We start from the raw sequence: 15,537 nt of genomic DNA, 5'->3' as shown, positions 1-15,537 counted from the left end.
ATTGTCCTAAAAAATTTATGAACAACAGATTCAACAATGTAGAGAAAGAGTATAATGTTACACTTTATGGGCTTTTAATGAAATATTTATTAATATTGGGTTTTGCAAGGTTTTTTTCTCTAATTGGATATATAAAAAAAAAGTTTAGGTCTCAAACATGAATGAAAGCACTTACAACAGTTATAAGCTGGGTGCCAAAATAGCTTGCCAAATAAAGCAGAAACGCTTCCTGGAAGCTATCATCATGGACCCTGTGGAAGTTTCTCCATCTATAAATCATTGTGAGAGGAAGCAGCTGGACCCTGTTCAATGGTAAGGCTGAAGCTGGGGCCAAAACAGAGCCTACAGGGAAACAGCTTCTTCACAGCCCAGGAAGCTGGCTGTGGGTGCTCTTTAGAGCTGTGCTACCTAAGGAGTCACCATTGTGCATGGCAATAAAGCTTTCTCTATAGGTCAGAACAAGCTGGATTCTGCTGCACTAACAAGTGAATCCTGAATCACTGTGGCTGACACTAACAAATAATTCTTTCTTTGGAGTGGTTCATTTGGGAGCTCCATTCCACATCACATGCACTTGACTCCCCAGTCTGGAAAAAGCCCTGACAAGGGATACTGCCTGCCTCACAGCTGAGGGAAGAGAACCACTCAAATCATGTACCCATCTTAGAGCTTCTGCTGAGAAATGACAAGTGTCATTTTTGCTCCCAACTGACAAAGATCCTCTCAAACTCTGCTCAAGCTTCTCTTGAGTTGTTCAGCTAGGTCTCAACTGTTGGATCTCTGCATTCATCCTGCATGTCCAATCCTAACAAGAACCATGTAAAAGAGACAGTAACCAAAACAAAGACTCAGCCTACTGAATGGGAGAAAATATTTGCACATCTAATCATCTAATAAGGGACTGTTATCAAAGATCTACAAAGAGCTTATACAACTCAACAAAAACAAAGCAAACAGCCCCCTCCGAAAATGGGCAGAAGAGCTAAAAAAAAAAAAAAACTTCTCCAAAGAAACGAAAATGGCCAGCAGGCATATGAAAAAATGCTCAACATCATTAATTATCAAGGAGAGGCAAAACAAAACCACAATGAGATACCACCTTACACCAATGAGAGTGGCCCATATTTTAAAAGTTGGAAAAAATGCTAGAGGGGATGTGGACTGGACCAGCCACTGTGGGAAAACTGTGTGGAGGTTCCTCAAGACACAAGATGGCTCTACCATGAGATTCGGTGATTTCACTTAGGGAACCTACCCAAAGGGCACAAAAATACTAATTCAAGAGGAAACCTGAACTCCTATGTTTATTGCAGGACTACTTACAATAGCCAAGGTGTGAAAACAACCCAAACTCCCCAAAACAGACAGATGATTGAAAAGATATGGTGTATATACACAATGGAATAACTATGTAGTGATCAAAAAAGATAAACAGATGCCATTTACAGCAACATGGATGGAACTGAAGGGATTGTGCTAGGAAGTAAGTCAGAAGGAAAAGGATAAATATCAGGTAGTTTTACTTATATATGGAATATAGAGAAATCATACAAAGGGGCAGAAAGAAGACAAAACTTGCAAGTTGATCATAATCTAGGAAATAACAGAGGAGAATAAGGAATCAAAATGGGGAGAAGAGCACAAGGGCCTATCGTGATGGTTCATGGGTGCTGTGGTGGTGGGAGAACTGCTGGGACCACTACACAACTGAGGGGAACCCAAAATTGTACAAAAATGAAAAATGATGTAAGAAAATAGAGGAATAGACAACACATTTTAAAATTTAGTGATTTTTTCCTTCCAACTATGTTTATTGAGGTAAAGTTGGTTTACATTATTGTATTTTTTTTAAGACTTATTATATTTATGCATACAGAACTGGGGTACAGGCCAGAGGTGCAGGGGGGGTGAGAGGATTCACCAGAGACAGAGTGGGGAGCAGAACAGACCGACTGAAGAAGTACACTGCTGAGGGGAGCAGCAGGAGAGACAGGAGAGGTCTGCCGCGCCTTGTGGGTCACCTCCCTGGCCGGGGTTGCCGCTCAGTGCTGTGCACCAGGGAGGACTCCATCCTATTTTTTTAGGCTCATATCTCTGCATGTGTGTATTGCACCCTATCTTCTGAACATAGGCTATCTACACAGGAGTGTACATATCCCTTTGAATTGGTAATTTTTGTGTTTGTTGGGGAGACACTCAGGAGTGGAGCTATTTTTACAATTCTCCATACCATTTTCCACAGGGACTAGACCAGTCTACACTCCCACCAAAAGGGCCTAAAGTTTCCTTTTTCTCCAGAACCTCACCCAGAAAAAATTAAATGTTGCCATTTGCAACATGGATGCACCTGGAGGAGATTACACTATGTGAAATAAGTCAGTAAGACAAACACTGGATGGTTGCACTCATTACAGAGTGAGAGGAAAAGAAAAAATATATAAAACACACCCAAAGAAACAGGTAAAACTAAACCAAAACCAAGCCTAGCTCTCTGACTGCAGAATTGTGGCTACCAGACGGGAAGTGTGGGGGCAGGGACTAGGTTGTGGAGGGACCTAACAGACTGTGGTGGAGGATTATGAAGACATTTGTTCTCACAGCTTCCCTTTCTACCAGTGAAATAAAAACCAGGTTCATCAGAATGGCAACGGGAAGGGGGCACTGGGGGTTTGAGGAGAGAATTATGAAGTAATTGTACTGGAGAATGGAATAGAATTTCTTTCAGGGAAACAAAGCCACAGGGCTTGGTAGTACTAGAACCTCACTTAAGATTTCTGGGTGTAAATTTATTAAATTTAAATTGAGAACAATGGGGATAAAAAAACAAAAACTCACGGTAGATCAGTTTAACCAGAATTCTTCACCCTCCATCTTGATCAGACTCATAACCAAGTCCCTCGTTCTCTACACACCCCAGGGAATGTGTGATCCCCTTGGCCTGCCTTTGACAAGACTTCTATTAGATGGGTTTAACCAGGATATTTCCTTTTAATTTTCCATCCACTGACATCCACCTTACTTAATCCTTGCTTCTAAATTCCCACTTTTCCATGTTGTATTTGGAATTGAGCCCCATCTCTCCCACCACCCACGTCAAAACCCCACTCCAGTGGTCACTACACTTATATTGATGGCCTCTCTTGAATGTATCAGACTCACAATATACAATAAACAACATCTCATTTGGCATCTAACTAATTTACTTAGAACAGAATGGGACAGGAAGCATAATAGCAGCTTCATATCCAACTTGGGCCTCACCTACCACTGTCCATGCCCTGAATCACCACTGACAGGGCCTCTTCTAGTCATGGGTGACTTCAGCAAACAGGAGTCACTGGCCCTACGGTTTCCTGCTAGTGTGAGCACTGTAGTGATAAGCCATTACCTAGGAGAATTCAGCCCATAAATGACAAGTTAGTCCAGGAATAACCCTAAAAGGCGAGTCCAGCAGGCTGAATGACACTCTTGGGTCAACTTAACAGCATAGGAACCCAACCAAATTCAAACCAAAAATCAAATCTTGAGGCTAGAGGGGGGACTCACAGTTCAGCTCTAGACAGGCTATCGGCAACTTCTTGGATTGGCTTAACAAAAAATGTTTGGGGCCTCTCTGGTGGCACAAGAGTTTAAATCTCAGCACTATGAAGCAATCAGCAGTCACTGCAGCACGAGTTCCATCCCCAGCCAGGGAGCTGACCCACATGGCGCAGCAGACCTCTCCTGTCTTGACCACTGCTCTCCTCAGCAGTGTATTTCAGTCAGTCTGCTTGTTCTGCTCCTCATTCTGTCTCTGGTGAATCTTCTCGTACACACCAGTTATACCTCTGGCCTACACCCCAGCTCTTGTATGCATAAATAAATAAATCATTAAAAAAAGTTAAAGGCAAGATGCTAACAATATCAAACTATTTTTTTTAAAGATTGTATTTATTTGTAACTGGGGTACAGGCCAGAGGTGCAGGGGTAGTGAGAGGATTCACCAGAGACAGAGTGGGGAGCAGCACAGGCCGACTGATGAAGTACACTGCTGAGAGGAGCAGCGGGCGTGTCAGGAGAGGTCTGCCATGCCATGTGGTCACCTCCCAGGCAGGCAGGGATTGAACTTCTGCGGAAATGGTTTTAGCTTCTTACTGCTGTGCTTTAACCTGCTGCGCCACCAGGGAGGGCTCCAAACTACTTTTTTTTTTTTAAGATTTATATATATATATATATATATATATATATACACTTACAAGAGCTAGGGTGCAGGCCAGAGATGCAAGGCTTGAGAAGATTCCCCAGAGACAGAGTGGGGAGAAGAACAGGTGGACTGACTGAAGTCCACTGATGACAGGATTAATGGGCAAGACAGGAAAAGTCTGCCACGCCATGTGGGTCAGTTCCCTGGCTGGGGATTGAACTCATGACATGCTACAGTGGTTGCAGATTGCTTCATAGTGGTGTGTCTTAACCCTTTGTGCCACCAGGAAGGCCCTCAAAGTATTCTTTCAATGCTTCTGTGACTGAAACATTTCATTACAGGAAATAAAAAAAAAATCTAAAAGGTATTCAACTCTTGCTTTCATTTCTTGTGTGGTTTACTGATAAGTTAATTCTCCCTGCTCTCAAATCTACATATAAATCTGTCTTGTTTTGTGCAGGCCAGCCGATAACATCTATCTCTTTCTCCACCCCAGGTGCTAATTCTTCCAGAAGCACATGCCAACAAACTCTTGTTGGTTTCCTTCCATTGAGGAAACAGGAAAAACAACAAATTGCCTTAAACAACAAAGCAATCAAAACAAACCAGAAAGGAACAATTTTCCATATCACAAAACAGCTGCAGACTCCCTTTCAGGCAAATTTTGATCCAGAGATCAGTGGATTAGACCAGGCCCCCATTTCTCTGTCACTTGGTTATTCTTCTTCAGTGTGGCCCATAACTTTTAGAGTCATCGCCTTCTAGAGGGACATTCAGCAGCCTTTACTCAGCAAAAGACCCCCAAACACGCCCATCCCTGAACCAAGCACTCAAACTAGACATGTGAGCCCCAGCTAGCCTGCCCTGGGTCTGGGGTGGGGTCAACACGGCCAGAGATCCTGGACCATGGTGTGCGGAGCTGGTTGGGGCTGGGCTCTGGGCGGTCTTAGCAACAGCCACTTCAGAGAAAGGAGACCCATGAGACTTGCCACAGGAGACTTGCCTATGAGGCTTGGTTGGTAATCCAGGCCCAGACCACTTTGAAGGACATTCAGGTCCTTGTTGTTTCCGAGGGATTTAATGTTTGGACACTGAAGGAGCTTAGCCGGATTTCGCTTTCTCTTAAAGCATTAATTGACTTCCCTCACACTCAGAACACGTCAGGAAACCCTCACAGCGAGGGTGTTAGTTCACAAATTGACCACGAGGTGGAGACAGAGATGTGAGAAACCAGCTCCAATCTTTGTTTTTAACTTTTCAGTGCAGTGTAACGTGTATATGTTGAAGTGTATCTGAAGTGCTCAATTCAATGAATTTTCACAAACCGAACAGAAATTCGTGACTAGATCCATCTCAAAAACAGAATATGATCCATGTCTCAAGAGCACCCCTTATGTTCTTTTCTAGCTTCCCCTCACACCCCAAGACATCCAGTGTCCAAATTCTTTACACTGTAGATGAGCTTTCTTGCTTGGCCATTTTCTGCATGGAATCATATAGCAGGTGCTCCTTTGGGTATTTTCCCACTCAGCATGTGTGTGTGTGAGCAGGATCAGTGCTGCTGGGTGTGGCTGTGTTTCTGAATGAACACTGTTCCTTCTCCTGGGTCTGCACTTTCCGCCATCATCCTGCTGTTGATGGGTATGTGGATGGTTTCCAGTTTGGGGCCATTATGAATGGTGCAGCTACGAGCCTTTTCCATTTCCTTCACACCTGTCTTTGTTGGGTGTGTACCTACGGCTGGGATCACTGGGTCATAGGTTATGTATGTGTACTTAGAATTAACAGACATTACACACCATTTCCACAGTCAAGTCTATTTACGCTCACAGTGGTGGCGATAGCATTCCAGCTGTGTTTGGTATTTTCTTTCCCGTTTTAGCCAGTAAAAGTCTTAGTAGATAAGATTTGTCTAAAAACCAACTTACATATTATGAAATTCCATGACTTTTTCCTAAGTTTAAAGCTTTGTGCAACTGCTGCCACATACCGATTTTAGAATATTTCCATCACTCCATAAAGATCTCTCCTGCCCATTTCAGATTTATTTTAAAGACTTATTTTCATTTACTTATGTATACAAGAACTGGAGTGTATACCAGAGGTGCAGCTGTATATGTGTGAGAGAGGATTCACTTGAGACAGGGTGGGGAACAGAACAGGTGGATCTACTGAAATCCACTGCTAAGGAGAGCAGCGGGCATGACAGGAGAGGTCTGCTGCGCCAGGTGGGTCAGCTCCCTGGTTGGAAATGGAACTCATGCCACAGTGGCTGCAGATGGCTTGATACTGCTGAGACTTAACCCCATGCAACACCAGGGAGGCCCCCTGGCTGCACTACTTTTATGACAGAATTTAGAAATATTAAAATACAACACTACCCACCGCACTGTGGTCCATAAATCTTCCCTTTCCCTCTGAGTTTCAATTTGGATCTGTTTTTTTTTTTCTTAATTCCTGAGATGATACAAACTATTACCCAATGTGGGAGTTACAGGTCACAGAAACTGTAAGAACGTTCAGCCAGTTGGCTCTCTGCTATGTTTGGCTGTGTGACTTCAAGTGAGCTGTGTTTTCCGAGTTTCTTCATTTGTAAATCAGAACACTCACTTTGAGGGAGATGTATTAAGAAATGGCAGGAAAAAAAAAACACTTGGCACAAATTACACATGCAATAAAGAGTAGGTATGAGGAAAACTGAAATGGTGCCAATAGACTGGTGAGAAAAACAAGATTAGAGATGATGTGGGTGGGGCAGTTAGTTAGGCAAATCTTTCTATAGCAACTGGTAATATTTAGCAAGAGTGGTTAAGTTGCTCCTTTCTGTCAGTCTGGAATTTCCCCATCTGCGGATAAATTCCAAGGAAATCATTCCCAAGGGGGGAAAATACGCAATTTCTTTGCATATGTTTTTAATCATTGCTTCTTGTGATAGGAAGTAATAGGAGACAAAACAACTCACTGGTAACAAGGAAAAGCTTGGAAAAGCAAAGAAAAAGAACAGAAATAGAGGCATAGGAAGTTCTAGTCCCTCTAGTGATATAACCCTTATGCTGGCAAAAACTGACAGAATCCATTTCTTTTCTAAGGTTTATTTTATTTATTTATGCATACAAGAGTTGGGGGGTAGGCCAGAGGTGCGGGGGACGGGTGTGAGAGGATTCACCAGAGACAGAGTGGGGAGCAGAATAGGCAGATCTACTGAACTCCACTGCTGAGGGGAGCAGTGGGTGGGACAGGAAAGGTCTGCGCCATGTGGGTCACCTCCCTGGCTGACATTTAACCCCTTGTGCCACCACCGAGGCCTAGAATCAACTTTTTTTAAAAAAAGATTTATTTATTCATACAGAACTGAGGTACAGGCCAGAGGTGCAGGGGCAGTGAGAGGATTCACCAAAGACAGAGTGGGGAGCAGAACAGGCAGATCAACAAAGTACACTGCTGAGGGGAGCAGCGGGCAGGCCAGAGAGGCACCAGGACCAGGATCCAACTTGCACTGAGGTGGCTACAGCTTGGCTGGCTTGCAGTGCTGAGTCCTAACCCGTTGCGCCACCAGGGAGGGCCAGAGTCAACTTTTTTTTAAAGAACTTTGGAATCTAATCAAAAGCCTACAACAACGGGGGAAGTGTTTATGCAGAAAATTCTATTACACTGAGTTAAAATAAATTTCAGTAGGAAAGGAGTGTGGGTTTTTCCTTCCCACCACCCTCTCCAGTCCTCAGCAGCTCGTGACCCTAGGGTGACCTGCATGCAAGGGGTCGATATGGACTTTGCTCTTAAAAACTGTGCTTAGTAAATACATGCGTACAAAATAAGATTTTCAAGTTGTGTTTGTATGTAGTAACCAATCTGGCTGTTCACTGTAGTTCCTATACAGAGGTGTCTTGGCTTAGCTCCCCTTAGACTACCTCAGATTTCCAGGTATTGACTGTCAAAAACAGAATATCCACAGCCATCTGGGGCAAGGGACAGTAGACTGGAATTATGACAGATGAACTGAAAGACCTGGGCAGGAGGAGGCCAAGAAGAAAGACGTGGGGTGGAAAAGGCAACAAAGGACTCCAGCATTTAGGGGGATATTTGGTGTAAGGAATGGACCCGGCCAGATATATTCACAGAAGGATCTGAGAGGACCCTGGGCCTGTAAGTCTAGCAAAGCCTTAGGCTCTGCACAAGCCAGAAATGAAGGCGATGGCAGAACTGTAGGTGGCCTGATTGAGTGCTGGAAAAGTGGTCAGATCAGATCCAATCTATAAAAGTTAGGAGAGTATTATTCTTCCTTTTGATTCTATAAACATATGAAAATTTCTGACCCCTGGGGAAACAGAACAGAGAGAATGTGTGATGACACATGACAAGAAATAGTCTTTGCCAAAGTAGCTTGGAAAAGTCACTTTCCAAAGCTCCCATAACTCAACAATTAACAGCAAACCCCAGGAAAAGGGGAGAATCTGATGCTCATTGTTATTACATCTGATTATTCAAAATTTCCAGTTTTCAACAAAAAGGCAAGTAATACAAAGAAACAAAAAATTATGATCATTCCCAAGGGGGGAAAAAAAAGAAATTAACAGAAACTCTGTCTCTCGCAAGACCCAGATGTTCAACTTACTGGACAAGGGCTTTAGATCAATTCCATAAATATGTTAAAAAGCTAGAGAAGCCCAGGAGGTGGCATCAAAATATATATATATTAATGAAAAGAGAAAATATAAAAATAATTTAGACAAAAGGACTAGAACTGAAAAGTTCACAATAGCTGAAAGTTTTAAATTCACTAGAGAAGTGCAACAATAGATTTGAGTAGACAGAAGAATCAGCAAATTTAAAAACGGAACAACTGAAATTATCCAGTCTGAAGGCAGAGAGATAAAGAAGAATGAACAGCCTCTAAAGGCAACCCAAATGTCCATCCACCATGAAGAGATAGGCAAAATATGGTGTATCCATATAATAAAATACTATTTGGCCTTAAAGATAAATGAAACTATGATGCATTCTTCAACATGGATGGCCCTTGAAAACATATCCTTAGTGAAAAAATTCAGCCACAAAATAACAAATACTGTTACATATCTCAATTCCTTGGAATTTCCTGGGTGATGGGAGCTTCTTTTGTTCTAATGAGGCTAATCTTGGGGGCACCTAGAGAGCTTCAGGAGGGGGAATGGTTGCCAGAAAGACCATGACATGATGACAGAGTTGGAATTTTCGGCCCCAACCCCCAACCTCCATGGAGGTGAGAAGGGCAGGTGGCTGAATGAGTCACTAAGGGCCAGTGGTTTAATCAATGGTGCCTACATAATGAAATTTCCATAGAAAGTCTTAGATGAACAAAGTCAGAGAGTTTCCAAGTTGGTGAATGCATTAAGATGCTGAGAAAATGTCGAACCCCAAAAGGGTGCTCTATGCATCTCTTCTCTTTGGCTGTCCCTGTGCTGTATCCTTTACAATAAAATTGTAGTGGTAAGACCCTTGCTGATTTCTGCAAGTCATTCTATCAATTATCAATTATTAGCCAATTGATTAGAAGTACAGGCAACACCTTGATTGCTGGTTAATATCTTTATACATCAATTTCCTTACCTATCAATCACTGATAATACTAGGTCTACCCCACAGGGTTGTTATAAGTTGAACTGAGTTAAATATGTAAGAAATTTAAAACAGTTTCAGATAGTCAGCAATATAAATGGATTCTTTAAAAAAAAAAGAAGGGAAGAAAAAGTTAAATAAGAGAATTCATAGCTCACGCTACTGAAAATCCAATGCCATAGGGTCAAGTAACCAGGACTTCCACTTTGACACCATTCTTCAACTCTATACTTCTCCATGGTTGTCTTCATTTGCAGGCTGGTTCTATCCTGTTGAGAAAAGTAGACGCAGAAACTTCAGGATTCGTGTCCATATACCACATAATGAAAGGAGAGAGTTTCTGTTCCACTCAACAAGCTCTCAAAACTCACTGTGATTGTGTAACAGTGTAAGCCCCATAGAAAAGGAGGTTCCCTGTCTCACTTAAGGTAGTATGGAACCGAGTGTGACAGGAAGCTAAAAAGGCCTTGGGAGAGAAGGCCGAAGGCCGTGAGGAGGGAAAACCTGGGGAAGTACTTGGGCCTGAGAGACTGTAGGAAGTAGCCAGGCTTGCTTTTTGGCCTTGCACTTGCACCAGGGACGCAGGAGGAGATGGAAGGAGACGCCTGAGAGGCGTGGTGGGAGACCCACTGGGAGGCTCTTCCCTTCCAGATTTGCCTGGCGCCTTCTGCCCTTTCCTGTGATTCCCCACCAGAAGATGCCTTAGACTTGTGGCAAGATTTCAGACTTCAGCTGCCCCATTTTGAACCAACCTTGTTCAGCTTGGCATGTATTCACGACGGGGTGGGTGACTTTGGGTGTTTAACTGGGAAACTATTCTCTTCTCTCTCTATGCACACTAACCCTATTGATATTATGGTTCCTTCACACTGAGTAAGACTTGTCTTTGTGTGTATAGATGACCAGACCCCTTTAGAGGGTGCAAGTTGGGAGTCCCGGGGACCCCTTGATCTTACCTACTAACATTTTGAGTCTTGAAATCAGGTAACATTAAGTCTTCCACCTTTGTGTTCTCTCAAAATTGATTTGGCTTTCACATCTTTTTTAATTTCAATATCAGCTTATAACTTCAACAGAAATAAGAAAGGAGTGTTAGGATTTTTATTTAATAGCAGAAGTATGTTCTTCTCAGGCAACAAAGGTTAGGAACTCTCCACCAGGAAAAGCTACGGTTAAGACTTGTATGGGGGTAAGGAAGCCAAACAAGGAAATCATTTGATTAGCTATGGCTTAGGCAATGTCTTTTCTGTGGAAAGACTGGTTGGCTGTTTGTGAGTGATTGTCCTTGGGTTCTGATTTCTTACCCTTGAGGAATTGTAGGCTTAGGTTTGGGTTTGTATATGTTGGCTGCTAAGGCATAAGAACTGCCTCAGTCTAAAGGCCTCCTTTTATTAATTTAACACTTCCCTTTCCAGTAATGAGAAATCTGGTTCTCATTACCTGTAATAAATTTGCTACCTCAGGAATTGCTGCAAGATTCTGATTACCCTGTGAGCAAGTACAATGTTTGCCTGTCTTTAGTATCCAGTCAAAACATTGTTTTCAAATTTCATTAGGTCAGTTTTTCTATAGCTTTCTCTGTAGTGTGTTTATGGGAATCATTTGTAACCGTTACATTGGTTGGTCACAGTATGCATTCTGTTTTGGGTTGCCTCCACCATCTGACTGATTTTAATTTGTAAACATAGGGTATTTTGTGTCTGATTTCTTTTGCACAGTAAAATGCACTTGAGCTTTATCTATGTTGAGTTCCAATCTGCATGACTATGTAAATAGCTCTGTGAATCTGCTTCCTGGAGAAAATAGTGACAATTATTTAAAAAATGAAAGTTTGTGAGTGACCCTAAGGGCACAATGTCAAAAATAAAAATTATTCAAGAAACCTAGTAAAAAATTGTAAGAAAAGCAAATCTGTAATGCTTGAGGCAAGATGTGCTCCCTCTTGCCACGTTGTTCGCTGGCAGAAACCTCTCTGCAGACTGGCAGAGACAGTTGCAGGGAACTTTCTCGCCAGCTACCAACCCTGGGTTATCTTTCCAGGGGTGGCAAGGACATGTCATCCACATTTCTTTCTTCATCTTTTTTTTTCATGCATACAAGAACTGGGGTACAGGCCAGAGGTATGGGGTGTGAGAGATTTCACCAGAGACAGAGAGAGGGAGCAGAACAGGCAGATCTACTGAAATACACTGCTGAGAGGAGCAGTGGGAGAGACAAGAGAGATCTGCCAAGCCATGTGGTCACCTCCCTGGCCGGGATCAAACTCATGCTGCAGAGGCTGTGGATAGCTTCATAGTGCTGTGCTTTAACCTGTTGCACCACCAGGGAGGGCCCGATACCCACATTTCTTATCATGCCTTTGACTACCAATTGCTGAGGCTAAGTTCTGTGTGAATGCAGGCAAGACTGGGGCCCCTTAGCCTTTATAGGGCAGCCCCAGGGAAATGGGGTAACTCTAGTTGTGAGTACTCAATTGCATGTTTAAGGAGTTAAGACCCAAAAGCAGGCATGCAAAAAAGAAATTAAACAAGGGTCTATTCAAAAGAAGTGTATTTATAAGGGAAGATTGAGAGAGGACGTTCATTGGCTAACATGTCCTACCAGCAAAGTCATCTGAGCTGGGACCAGCGTGGGCCAAAGCCAAAATATTAAGAGAGTGAGAGCACTCACATGTTCTTTTTAAAGCCCAACCTGGCCACTTAGCACCGCCCCTATTCCCAGTGGCCCCCGTTCAGGAAACCAGATTCATGGCAAGCTGGGAACTGTTAATTCTCAGCACCTAAACTCTTGTTGGGCATGGAGGTGGGCCTGGAGTCCATCTCGGACATCACTCACTGGCTCTGTGTTTGCTGACTGTCCCTCTAACACCACTGCCACCCAGGTCCCACTTCTGAGACCAAAGGTCACCCTTGGGCCCCACTGACCCTTACTCTGGCTAAGAAGACTGGTATTCTGAGCTAAAGGGAAAAGTTAAGGTGACCGAAGACTGTGGCCCTCTTCTCCAAGAGCTAAGCTCTTAGTGTGGGTGTGTCAGTCACAGAGAAGTGCATCATTGCAACCTGCCCCCAGTCATGCTTTTGGAAGAGAAGCTCCCATGGCTGGGGGTTCAGAGATGTAGTGATGCTCCCCCCTCCCCAGCCCCCTGCTCTGCTGCACCCTCAACATGAGACAGCCAAAGCCACCACAGGACAGGTTTCATGCGCCCATGGGGTTTGTGGTTTAATCCCTCAGGTTTCAAAGATGCACTGGGAGGGTTTAAACCTGACAGGTACCATTCAGTTTTGAAACTGGCACAGTTTTGGAAGGGAGCCAGTTAGGCTCGAAAGGCTGACACCCCTGAAGGGGCAATCATCAAGGCAGCAGATGGCTTCATTCATTGATCAAGACCTTCATTCAGCGAGACCTCTGCTGTACATGCTCATTTACCCAACTTTTGCATCTGGTCTCTCTCCAAACTGCTGCCTGACCACACCCTGTGACTGCCTGACTTTGTTCTTGCCTCTGGCTCTGTTTCTTTACTGCCTGCTTCTAGATGCTGTTGGCCTGTGCCTGGTGCCTTTGAAAGAGTTGTACACTGGTACTGGCCCCTCCACATTGCTGCCCTCTGACCAGTACTGCTGGGCATTGCTGACCTGTTTCTGGCTACCTCGAAGAGCTGTCCACCACTTCTGATCCTGCAGCACCACTGTCTAGCTACTGCTCCTGCCTCTAGCATGTCTGGCACTGCCTCCTGGTTCTACTGCATCTGGCACATCCAGATGCCCGGCCTTTGGGTTGCTGCTGCCCTGCTGACTCCACAGCAGCGCCTGTGACTACATCTAGCTGCCACTGTGAGGAGAGCCTGGTGTCCACTGAATGGTGTGGCACCAGCCTCTGTAGGCTCTCATCAAAGATGGACAATGCCATCTTGTGTAAGTAGCTTTTGGACTGGACACTGTGGGCACTGTCTGGGATAGGACAACCAGCCATTTATGACCTTAGGAACTCTTTCCTTTTTCCCAAATTCTGCTTTGTTAATAACCCCTGTTGTAGCACCCCTAAGTCTGAGTCCTGTCTTGCAGTTGTAAGCCCACAAGTAAGGACCCACAAACCTTGACATATCCCCAAGTTTGCATGGTTTCACTTTTGTGCTAGAGAAGAGGTAGGTTAGAGAAGGGAGGCATATTTTCCTTCTCCAAAGAAAGGGGCTTCTTTAGCAGCTGATTGTGGGGAAATTCAAGCCTACGAGAACTCTAAAAAATAGAGGTTGTAGTGAAAATCAGTTGAAAAGGGACTGATACAATAATAGGAAATACAGGTTAAACTGTAGGCTGTTAAGTTTGCTGGAGACAAACAAGGAAAGAGCTATCTGGGAGGAGCCTTCCCTAAGTCAGAACAAGCCTCAAACACTGGCCTCAGGGAACATTCCTTAAAAAAAGCCCAAACTAGATTGGATCTGTTTATGGAACAATCTATACGCCAGAACATTGTTGAAAACAATATTGCAATCTGCCAGCAATTAGTGGAACTTCACCTGTGAGGGTGGTCAAGTCAAATAGTGTTCTGCCCAACCACTGTCCTCTCAGAGCAGCTATAGACACACCTAAGGTAGTCCTGGTGGGTTTCAACTCTAGGGAGCACTTCACTAATCCAGCTCATCACTAAATAATTAAACAAGCAACCAACTCCAGAAGACAGCAGGGGCTGATACTTAGAGTTGCTACAATATATTGTCTAAAATATTCAGTTTCTAATAAAAATTACAAGATACACAAAGAAGCAGGAAAGAACAAGCCCACATACCAGGACAGAAATTAGGCAGCAGAAACTGCTACATAGGGACCAGATGACAAATTTAAGAAAGAGTTCAAAATAGGCAACATAAGAAGTTTAAATATGTGAATACATAAATAGTGCATAGTAATAGTTACTTAGTTTTACAGAATTAGGGAAAATCATAACTAAAGAAAGCAGAGAAAGGTGTGATGGCAACATCACATCAAAATGCAGATGGTTAAGAAAGAGATGGAATTGTTAAACAACAACTGGAAGTTCTGGAATTGAAACATACAATTCCTGCGATCAAAAATCACTACTGATGTTCAACCATAGATTGAACTGGCAGAAGAAAAATGACTTAATTTAAAGATTAATTGATAGGGCCTCCCTAGTGGCAGGGGTTAACGTCTCAGCACTATCAAGGTATCGGCAGCCACTGCAGCAGGAATTCTATCTCCAGTAGGGAGCTAATCCATACCGCACAGCAGAACTCTACTTCTTGCCCACTGCTCCCCTCAGCAGTGCCGATCCACTTGTTCTGCTCCCCACTATGCTTCTGGAAGGAGGCACCTCCCTCAGAAACTGGGAGATAAGGTACTCCTCCCTCAACGTTTCTATTTTGAAGAGATGGTGCCAAGGTCTTTGAAAAAGATATTTCCAGGCCATAAAGTTGACAAATGATTTATTATCCTGAAAAAGGATTTATATACACATTTCCAAGAAAGGAGGAAGTATATACACATTTTCTAAAGTAAATACTCAAAGTAAACAAAGGGGAAGGAGATCTTTTAAATGGGGAAGAGGAGCCCTCTTTTAATTTGTAATTGTTTTGCAATATCTCCTGTTTGATGCTCTGAATTCCAAAAATCTGTGGGGAAAGGGGAGTACAGGGATGAGTTAGTCTCTAGACAAAAAACCTATATGACAAAGTCATTTTAATTTTTTTCATTTCACAAAATCATTTGAGTACGCTCTCTCTCTCTCTCTCTCTCTCTCTCTCT

The sequence above is a fragment of the Condylura cristata genome, unplaced genomic scaffold (genome assembly GCF_000260355.1).
Source record: "Condylura cristata isolate star-nosed mole 26May11 unplaced genomic scaffold, ConCri1.0 scaffold00017, whole genome shotgun sequence".
NCBI lineage: Eukaryota > Metazoa > Chordata > Mammalia > Eulipotyphla > Talpidae > Condylura > Condylura cristata.
Note: the sequence above shows the minus strand (reverse complement) of the source record.